Source organism: Drosophila tropicalis, unplaced genomic scaffold (genome assembly GCF_018151085.1).
Source record: "Drosophila tropicalis isolate 14030-0801.00 unplaced genomic scaffold, ASM1815108v1 contig_747, whole genome shotgun sequence".
NCBI lineage: Eukaryota > Metazoa > Arthropoda > Insecta > Diptera > Drosophilidae > Drosophila > Drosophila tropicalis.
In genome coordinates this window covers 116,150-126,669 of record NW_027173233.1, presented here as the reverse complement: position 1 = coordinate 126,669, position 10,520 = coordinate 116,150, and positions in this window count along the sequence as shown.

Below are 10,520 nucleotides of genomic sequence, written 5' to 3'. Positions count from 1 at the left end.
TCAAAGTCAGCAATTCGTTATGAACTTATGCATCTAAGAATTTTTACCTTATCTCATCTGAGACAGGAAGTACGCACCCACGAGCAATTTGCTAAACAAATGAAGAGCATATCGACAAAGAATACTTTTGGACATCGTTCAAAGATAGCTGAATTAGACTGTTATTTCGAGAATTATATGCAGGAGGAGGTGGAAGCTTTTCAACATAAACTTACATGTTGGAACTGCCGGAAGCCTGGACACCGTTTTGATATCTGTCTAGAACCGCGTACGGTATTTTGCTATGGTTGCGGAGCCGTAATTGTTTTTAAACCGCGTTGTCGTAATTGCAACCCCCAGGAAAACCGACCGACGGATGCGGCGATCAACACTTCTTTGTCGCATCCAGACCAATATTCCCAAACAGAGGAATGTGAACCTTTTGTTTGTAGGAAAGAAACAGATTCACAAGGAAATGTAGGACCAACTTCGAAAACGGTCGATAAAAGTTTGGCTCAGTATGAGACCGTTCTTCATCGCATCTTTGGTAAAGTAGGCAGCATACGACCAATGATTAAGTCTAAGCGCTCTACGCATAGACTACGCTTCTTTTGGAAGAAGGTTAGAAATAACCGCAAGAAATTGATTTCCAGTATATTTTCCCGATCAGATAATCGATTGTAAACAGAAATAAAGATAGAAGGCCAGCCCTTCACTGCTGTTTTAGACTGTGGCGCTAATATTAGTTGCTTAGGAAGTAAGGTAGCTAAAGAGTTTTTAAAGCATCCTAAAACACGCAATTGTTCAGGCAAAATAATTACGTCCAACAATTCTGAATGTTTTGTTAAAGGTAAATTGACAAGTGACATTACGTATCGACTACTTACCAAACCCCTTGATTTCTTTATTGTTCCTGATTTAAAACAAGACATGTATCTTGGAATAGATTTTTGTCGTAAATTTGGTTTAATAGATAAATTGAAGGAAGACCCACTAATAGTATCGGATATTATTGAAGAAAAAGGAAATGATTAAGGAGAATCCGTGAAAATGGACCGTCTGAGTCTTAGCAGCAAAAACTTAATTTTGCAATTGCTAAATTACCCTGCTACGATAAAGAAGGATTAGGTCGCCCACATCTCATTGATCATAAGATGGAAGTAACCGCGAGTAAGGGCGATTAATTTATAGCGGCTCAACTACCGACTCGCTCGCTCACCATACACACACGCACTTAGCCTACCATTAGCATAAGAAAACACGTGGAAGAAATAAATGAAGTATCACGTGAAAAGTGGAGTGTTTCTTGTGGGCCCGCTAAAACATCGAACCTTAGCGCCAAACTCAACAATTCTATAAATTATGCCAGGAATTAATTCTATAATTAATTCTATAAATTATGCCAGGAATTAATTCTACAATTAATTCTATAAACTATAGGCCATGAATTAATTCTATAAATTAATTCTACAGATTAATTCTATATATTAATCTAACAGTGGTAAACCACTAAAGGAACCGAAAAAGTTAATTATTGAACTCAACTTGACGGGTGAACCCATGGTTCTACAAGTGAATCATATAGAGGTTAACCTCGATGATTGCATAACCAATCACTAAATTGTGATACATAACCTCAACGGTCAACTGTTTACGACCTACATAGATCACGTAACTTATCAACGTCGCTTAAAAGTATAAACTCATTGGTAAACCATTGAGCAACGCATTGCAGAACCTCGGAAATACCACACGAGCAGGCGAACCTCAGGCTACTTCGTCACCAGCAAAACCAACGGGGCCGCTACAAGAACCGGATCGGGACTTTGGACTATGCCCTCCAAAAATATTCCAGGACACAGCTAGGACAGCTGTTCCTATTTTTACTTCTGCCAAACAAAAAGCGATGGTCACACACTCAGCTGTGCGTGACACGTGGCATTACGATCACGAGGCACCGCAGCTGCCGTTCCTAACCTCAAACAACAAGCGTGCTACGACACGCGAACAACCGCACTTAAGTGCTACGCCGATGGCACCCTGGAATTTTACGAATACTCAAAACAGGGCTGCATCGTACTATCCAGAAAATAAAGTGCGAATGGACGCAGACCTAAACACAGCAATGCCAAGCGCGGCACAACTTGCAGCCCGTCAAGCGATACCGAAAGAGCTTCCAACATTTGATGGCAATCCTCAGAACTGGCCTCTATTCTACAGTAGTTTTACGGAAATCGCTGGGTATACGAATGCAGAAAATCTTATGCGGCTGCAAGCTAGCCTAAAGGGAAAAGCCCGTGAGTTAGTTCAATCCAAACTCCTTTTACCAGCAATGGTCCCTGAAATCATACAAACATTACGTATGTGTTTCGGTTGGCCAGAGCATATTTTGCACAACTTACTGGAAAAAACGCGACAACTACCCGCAATAAAAGATAAGCTTGAACCACTTATCGAATACGCACTGTGTGTACGAAACATCTACTCAACGATGGAAGCATGTGCTAGGTTACATGCAGAACCCAATGCTCGTACAAGAGCTACTAGAGAAACTCCCCACACAACTGAAGCTGCAGTGGGCAATGTTTCACAAAGACACTAAGATGGATCCAAGGAACCAAATAAATACAAGTAGTTGGCGGGTGCCAATTTCTTCTGGATATGGTGAGCGAGTGGTGAATTAAAAACGCGCGAAAACTTCGGTTAAATAAACTTATGCTTTATTTAATATTCACAGAGAGCCCGACACACACGAAAATGGTTCGGGTTGAAAAAATTGACAAATCGTAAAAGCAAAAGAACGGGAGTTCGGGTGAAAAGCTCGATTCAGAATAATGGCGGTGCCCATTGGAAAAACCAAGTCACTTCTTCTGGTGTGACCGTAGATGCCGAGGATCAAAAAACCCTCCTCACTCCTCACCGCTCACTGCTCTTCGCCGCTCACAGCTGTTCACCCGGTGGCGTGAACATACCGCCCCCCTTGCAACATGTTGCAATTGCCACCCTGGACATATAAAGGATGGGGGACGGCAACGTCCTGGAGCGCCTAGATCCCACAGGAGCCGGAGACGACCCATCCGAACACGGTGCTCTGGGCTGCGGGAGTACCGCTATGACCGGGCACACAGCCTGGTTGGATGACCTCAGGATAGAGGTCTGCCCCGAGCACCACGGATACCGTCGCCGGCCGATAGAAATAGGGGTCGGCCAGGATCAGGGTGGCGCTTCCCGGATGGGAGTGCGGATGAGCAAGTCCTCTTCGACCCGGAATATAACGTTCCGTCGGAACGTCTTGTCGGACCTTGACTCGAGGACGGCCGTACAGGCTTGGTCGACCCCGACCTTGGTCACAGCTAACCCCAGGGACCGGGCAAAGGAGAGATTGATGCGGCTCTCAGCCGCACACGCATCAAGAAGGACAGTCGTCGTCCTGGCGTGGAGCAGGGAGGATAGCGAAATCTCGGGTGCGCCTTCTGGGGAAGCGGAGCGGTCGGACGATGATCGGGAACGTGGTTGTAGCGGGGGTGCAGCACGCCCGGAGGGGGGTGATTGGATGCGACGCCGGGCGGAGGCACGTTGTCTCGGCGGTTGGTCGGCCATGTGGAGCAGGGCCTTTGCCCGCATCGTCGGCAACCATGGCGAGTCCGACACGCGTCGGATGAATGCTCGTGTGCCAAGCAATTGGGACAATACTTATTGATGAGCACCGCCCGAAGCCGCCTCGGAGGTTCAGGAAGCGCTGACACTGCCGGAGTGCATGAACCCCCCGACAGACCCGGCATCGGTACACGTTCGTGCCCTGTGGAGCTCGTTTGCTGCGGTGGTGCGGCAGACGCGTGGGGGCCATGTCGCTATGAAGGGGCGAGCTGAACGAACTGTAACGAAAGAAATTACGTATGGGGGAGTGGATTAGTCTATGCACGGGAACGAGAAACATGCACGGAGACGAGGACATTCGGAGGAAACATAGAGGGATTGGGAGTCACGATAAGGTTTTAGACTCAGGACTCCTGCTGTCTTGCAACAGAATGAGCTTCGCTACGGGTCTTCGGATAGACCCACGCGCGGTGGTGACATCAGCCACTCGGACGAGACCGTCAGCCCCGGGCAGAGTGCGCTCAATTCGCCCTAAGCGCCACTCGTTGGAGGGGAGATGATCTTCGGACACGATCACGAGGTCGCCGGTCTGGATGCTGCGAGTCGGTGATTTCCACTTGTTTCGTTTGTGAAGCTCCTTGAGGTACTCACTCTTCCAGCGGCGGCAGAAAGCCTGCTGGATTGCCTTTAGTCGCTGCCATCGGTTGATCAGCGACATAAGCTCGACCAGAATTTCCAGTTCCGCAATGGATAAGAGTGGTCCTCCAATCAGGAAATGTCCCGGGCTTAGGGCCAGCAGATCCTCTGGGTCCTCGCTCATGGGAGAGATTGGCCTGGAGTTTAGGCACGCTTCGATCCTACACAGGAGAGTGGAAAGTTCCTCGAAGGTGTATTTGACAGTGGACGAGGACTTGTAAAACAGGGTCTTAAAACTTTTGACCCCTGCTTCCCACAGTCCTCCCATATGGGGCGCGCTTGGCGGAATGAACTGCCAGGATAAAATGTGCTGGGGAAATGCCTTCATTATTTCAAGCTTGGTGGCGTTCAGGAAATCTTTTTCGAGCGCCTTTGAGGCCCCCTACGAAGGTTTTGCCGTTGTCGGAGTAAATGCGCTGTGGGCATTGTCTCCGTGCGACAAACCGAGAGAAGGCTGCAAGAAATCTTTCAGTGGTGAGGTCGGAGGTAGCCTCGAGATGGATTGCCTTCGTGCTGAAACACACAAAGACGCAGACATAACCCTTAGTTATGAGACACGCACGCCCGGTGTAATTTTTGATCTCGAACGGCCCTGCGAAGTCAATGCCCGTGTGGGTGAAGGGCCTGGAGTACGTGATGCGTTCTCGAGGGAGATCACCCATCATCTGGGTCTGTAGTCGTCGACGATGAACGATGCAGACTTTGCACCCCTTGATGTGGGACTTTACCATGTTCTTTATCCGTGGGATCCAGAATTTGGTGCGCAAATACCGCACCATCAGTTGATTGCCGCCATGCAACGTGATGCGGTGGGCGAATTCGACAAGCAGGCGAGTGAAATGAGTACTATAGGGGAGGAGAATAGGGTGACGTTCATCATATCGGAGGGACTCCGCGGCCCGGAGTCGTCCGCAGGAGCGGAGTAACCCATGCTGGTCGAGAAATGGGTTCAGATTGAGTAGAGTGCTGGATGATGGCAGGAGTCGCCCTTCACCCAGGGCCCGTATCTGCGCGAGGTATTCCCGCCGCTGAGAGGTCCGGAAAGAAGTTCGTCATTGGTAAGGCGAACCGTGGAAGGCGTCGAAATCCTCTTGGTGGCGAAGCGTAGGATGTACGCAGTGACTCGTAGTGCCCTACCATAATTCGAGAAACGTTCGCTGACGTCCTCGAGTAGGGTGGTCGCGGTGGTTTGGCACTGGACCCGTTGCTCCAGCTGGGTGTCTGGGAGTTCGTTATGGGGAGTTGGCCAATACTCGGGGGCTCGCTGGAGCCAGTCCGGCCCATGCCACCAGAGGCTGCTGGCCGATAGCTCGGCCGCGGAGACTCCACGGCTCGCCAGATCAGCGGGGTTGTCCTCGGAGCGCACATGTGACCAGCTTTGGCCACTGGTGCTTTCGGAGATCCTGGATACCCGATTGGCCACGAAGGTGGACCAACTGCACGGGGGTTTATTGAGCCAAGCCAACACGATGGTAGAGTCGGTCCAAAACTAGGAGGTTGCAGGTGGGATTGGGAGTTCAGGAACGATCGACGCCCAGAGTTCGGCTAGCAGAACCGCTCCGTGACGCGTCACAGAAGCCATGAAGCTCCCACGAGAGCTTATCGCTGGTGTTTAGCCAACGGGGAATGCGGAGTCGACTGAGGCCTGGGTAATCCTGCAGGAATTCGTGCCATTGCTGCAGCAGGAGAGGCGGCAGAACATCATCACAGCCCAGTTCGGTAAGCCAGATTTGCCTTGAATATCTTCGCTCGGATGACAAATGGGGCTAGCCAATCAGCGGGGTCAAAGAGCTTAGCGATATGGGACAGAACCTGCCTCTTGGAGATCGACTCCTTCAAGGGGGGGGTCCGCTACGGTGAATAAGAAGACGTCCTCAGCAGCTTGCCATCGAATACCCAAGGTTTTTGCAGTGCTCGCGTCTTCCAGCTCGAGAAAGTCCTCTCGCAGCATGTGCTCTCTCGGAATGGCTTGAAGTACTTCCTTCTTATTGGAAGTCCACTTCCGAAGCGGGAAGCCCGCAGATTGGAGGGCCGCTTGAAGCTCTCGTATGGCGAGACGGGCGTCGGCTTCAGTGTGAGCGCCGGCAAGGACATCATCAACATACATGTAGTTCCGAAGGATTTCGCTCGCCTGAGGATACATCGCTTGCACGTCCTGTGCCAGTTGTAAAAGGACTCGGATCGCCAAGAATGGCGCGCAGTTAACCCCAAACGAGACAGTTTGTAACTCGTAATCCTGAATATTGCCGCAGCGGTCTCGGTAGAGGATCCGCTGAAAGGGGGTATGCCTGGGATCGACTCGGATTTGTCGATACATCTGCGTTATGTCGGCGTTGAAAACGAATTGAAAGAACCGCCATTTCAGTACCTGAAGCGGGAGGTCGGCCTGAAGAGTGGGACCGGTGTGCAAGACATCGTTGAGGCTGACGCCTTGTGTGGAGGGGCTCGACGCGTTAAATACCACGCGTACCTTAGTGGTGGTGCTATCGGGCTTAAACACCGCATGATGGGGGAGATAGAAGTTTTTCCCATCTTGGGGCGGCGTCACCCGAATCATATGACCCAATTCCTCGTACTCTTGAATAATGGCACTGCGTTTTTAGGACTGGATCCTTGAGAAGGCGTGCTTCATTCTGCAGGAATTGAGCCAGCGCGATCGGTCTTGAGTGGCCCAAGTCAACGCTATTCGGACCTTTGAATGGTAGGGACACAACATATCGGCCGTCCTTTCCCCTTTGGGTGGTCTCCTGGAAGTTCCGCTCGCAGAATGCGTCATCCTCCTTTTCCGGCTTTGCGGGAAGGTCTTCCACCTCCCAAAACTTGGTGAGGAGTACATCAAGTTTTGCTTCGGGACTAACTCGAGTCTGTGCCGCGAAAACGGATCGAGACACCGGAGGGTCAGGAGTGATAGCCCCACACAGAACCCATCCAAAGATGGTTTCTAGCCCGACAAAATCACCAATATCCTTTTTGATCCGTTCTCCGAGGATGTGGGAAAAAACAGGTCTACACCGATGATCATGTCAATAGGCGCGGGCTTGTTGTAGTACGGGTCAGCCAGGGGGCGATCGAGGCACTGCGTCGGAACCGTATTAAGGAATGGAGCTGTTGGAATGGCCCCTGACAATTTGGATACGACCAGGGCGGAGACCTCAATCTTGTTCAATCTGTCACACGGGGGAGACAGCATTAGCAGACACACCTTGTCGGCGCAGCCTCCATCACTCTGGCCCATGCCAGTAACCGCGGCGTCTACTGGGTAGAAGGGGGGCTGGACCATGCTGAAGACACGCTCGGAGAGAAAAGTTGAATCGGCCCCCGAGTCGATCAACGCCCGAATATGATGATCCACACCACGATGGTGCAGAGTGACTATCGCAGTGCCTAAAAGGCCTCTGCCTGGGGTAGATGCAAAATAACTTTGAGCATTTGTGAGCTGGTCGCTCGTGGACGGACGCTCTGTGGCGCTGGATGGTGGGACTTGCGCAGCGGATGGCGAGGGCACGGACACATCACTAGGATGCAACAGCGTATGATGACGTTCCTTGCAGGTGTGGCAATTATGCGCACTGGAGCAGCCCTTCACTTGATGACCGCGGGCAAACAGTTCAGACAAAGTCCCTGCTGTCTAATGGTTTCCAACCGCCTCTGAACAGGCATATCAAGAAAACTAGGGCAGAGCCGTATTGGGTGATTTTCCCGATGGCACAGCTTGCAAGACGCCGGTTTGAGCTGAGCTTTCGCTGGAAACGCTTGGACCTTCATCGTTGCAGAGGATTTGCGGGGACCAATGGGGATGGCTTGGACACTTGGGGCCGACTTATGTTCTTCGGTGGCATCCAGGACACGATACCGATCGGTAAGAAATTGGTTCAAATCGGACCACGTTGAGACGACAGTCTTATTGGGCACTGATTGCTCCCACAGGAGGATTGTGGCCTTCGGCAATTTACTAGTGCAGATGGCGATAAGTAAGACATCCCAATTCTCAGTACTAACACCCGAACGCTCAAGTGCGGTAAGACACCCTTGAAACGCGGTCTGCAGCTCTCGCAAGGATTTGCCCGATTCTTGTGCCACCGCGGGAATCTGAAGGAGTTGTCTGGCTTGAGTCATGACAAGCAGACGGCTATTTTCGTACCGTGCGGTGAGGTTCTCCCACGCGGCCTGGAAACCCTCATTCGTCAGGGGGGACTTAGCCACGATGGTTCTCGCTTCCCCTCGCGTCTTGGCGTTCAAGTGATAGAGCTTCTCCACTTGTGACAAATACGGATTGGCGATATAAATGGCGGCGAACAAATCGCGGAATGTGGGCCATGCTAGGCTGTCGCCATCAAATGTCTCTACCTCACACGGAGGAACTCTATGCCCCGGTGGCCCCGACGGAGCGGTTGGCTGACGCCTAAGAGTCGTCATCTGTGCCGAGAGCTGTTCGATGCGTTCTCCGAACAACGTCCCGCATCGCACATACGCCGCGTAAGCGGATTCGTGCTTCGCCTTGATGTGGCTTATGTTTGCCAAGCTTTCCTCGTCGGCTTGGATTGTCAAGGCCTTGTGACAACGGGAGTATTCCATCTCGACAGTTGACCAAAGGGATTTGAGCTGCTCTAAGTGCATTTTAATGGAAAACAAGGGCACTTCAGAAGTTAGAGCTTCACTCTCGCGAGCTTCAAACAGAGTCAATGCGTCGCACGCTAGAACGAAATCGGAGAGGGACATTCTGGAGTGTTCTCTACGCTGTTGTGATACGGATCGGGTGACGGGAGCGTCAGAACAGTGCGTCACAACAACGTGCGGAATCTGGGTCTGGGTTGAAAGCTTGGAACGACCTTTGTGTTCCCTCGAGTCTTTAACCGAGAATCTGCGACCCTCAGGTAAGCTGGACGAAGACGGACGGGACCTTGGGGATTCGCTGCGGCTGCGAACTGACGAGAACTTGCTCGAAATATCCGTACGCTTCACGGTCACCGGAGTTGTCGGAGGCCGAACCTTCTCCGGAGTTGCAGAGGGAGACGAAAGACTGTTGGACTTCGGCGCAGTCTTGGACGGCTCCGTGGACATACTCAGGGGACGACCTTACCGACGAACACCGCGTTTGTGCGCGTCCTTTTTTTTTTTGTTTTGGAAGTGAGAAGTGGACTGTATGGGGACGCAAGAACTTCCTCACTGTGCACCGCAGGATTGCGGGAGAATTTTCTCGCGTGTGGCTCGGAAACGAAGCCCCTTTAATGGGGATAGATGCGGAATAATATACGAACGCACGAATGCGGATTGAAAATTACCGATGGGAGTACGTATAAAACAAAACACGGATGAAATATATAAATAAAGATGTATAGGATAAAAAGAAAATACGTTTTTATATAAATCTGGATCTGGATATATATATGTGCGCAGAATAATGGCCGGAAAAAATTGTATATATAATTTATAAATATGGGCCCGATAGTGCTGGAAAAAATATATATATATGTATTTATTTAGAAATATGGGCGGATATATATATGAGCGCAAAAGGCTGGCCGGAAAAAATATATATATAGTTTTTAAATATGAACGGATATATAAATATGGGCCCGATAGTGCTGGAAAAAATTTATATGTGTTTATTTATAAATATGGGCGGATATATATATGAGCGCAAAATACTGGCCGAAAAAAAATTATATATATAATTTATAAATATGGACGGATATATAAATATGGGCCCGATAGTTCTGGAAAAATATATATGTATTCATTTATAAATATGGGCGGATATATAAATATGGACCCGATAGTGCTGGAAAAAATATATATGTATTTATTTATAAATATGGGCGGATATATATATGAGCGCAAAAAGTTGGCCGGAAAAATTATATAAATAATTTATAAATATGGACGGATATATAAATTTGGGCACGATAGTGCTGGAAAAATATATATGTATTATTTTATAAATATGGGCGGATATATAATTAGGCGAAAAAGGAGAATCGGAAATAATGTGATTTGAATTTGGCGCGCTTGAGCCGCCTATCGATATCACGACTCGACTCACGTGTCACCACTACTCCGAAAACAGCTGTCGGCCGCTGTTTATATATTTGGTTTTTGATTTTGTTGTTTAATTATGTTAATAATTTTTTGTGGTTGTGCGGAAAAACCAAGAACAAAAGAACGCTTTTACACACCGCGAGTGTTGTGCGCAAACAAAACAACCGATCAATGCATATGGACAGATGCTTTGATCTATGTATGTACGT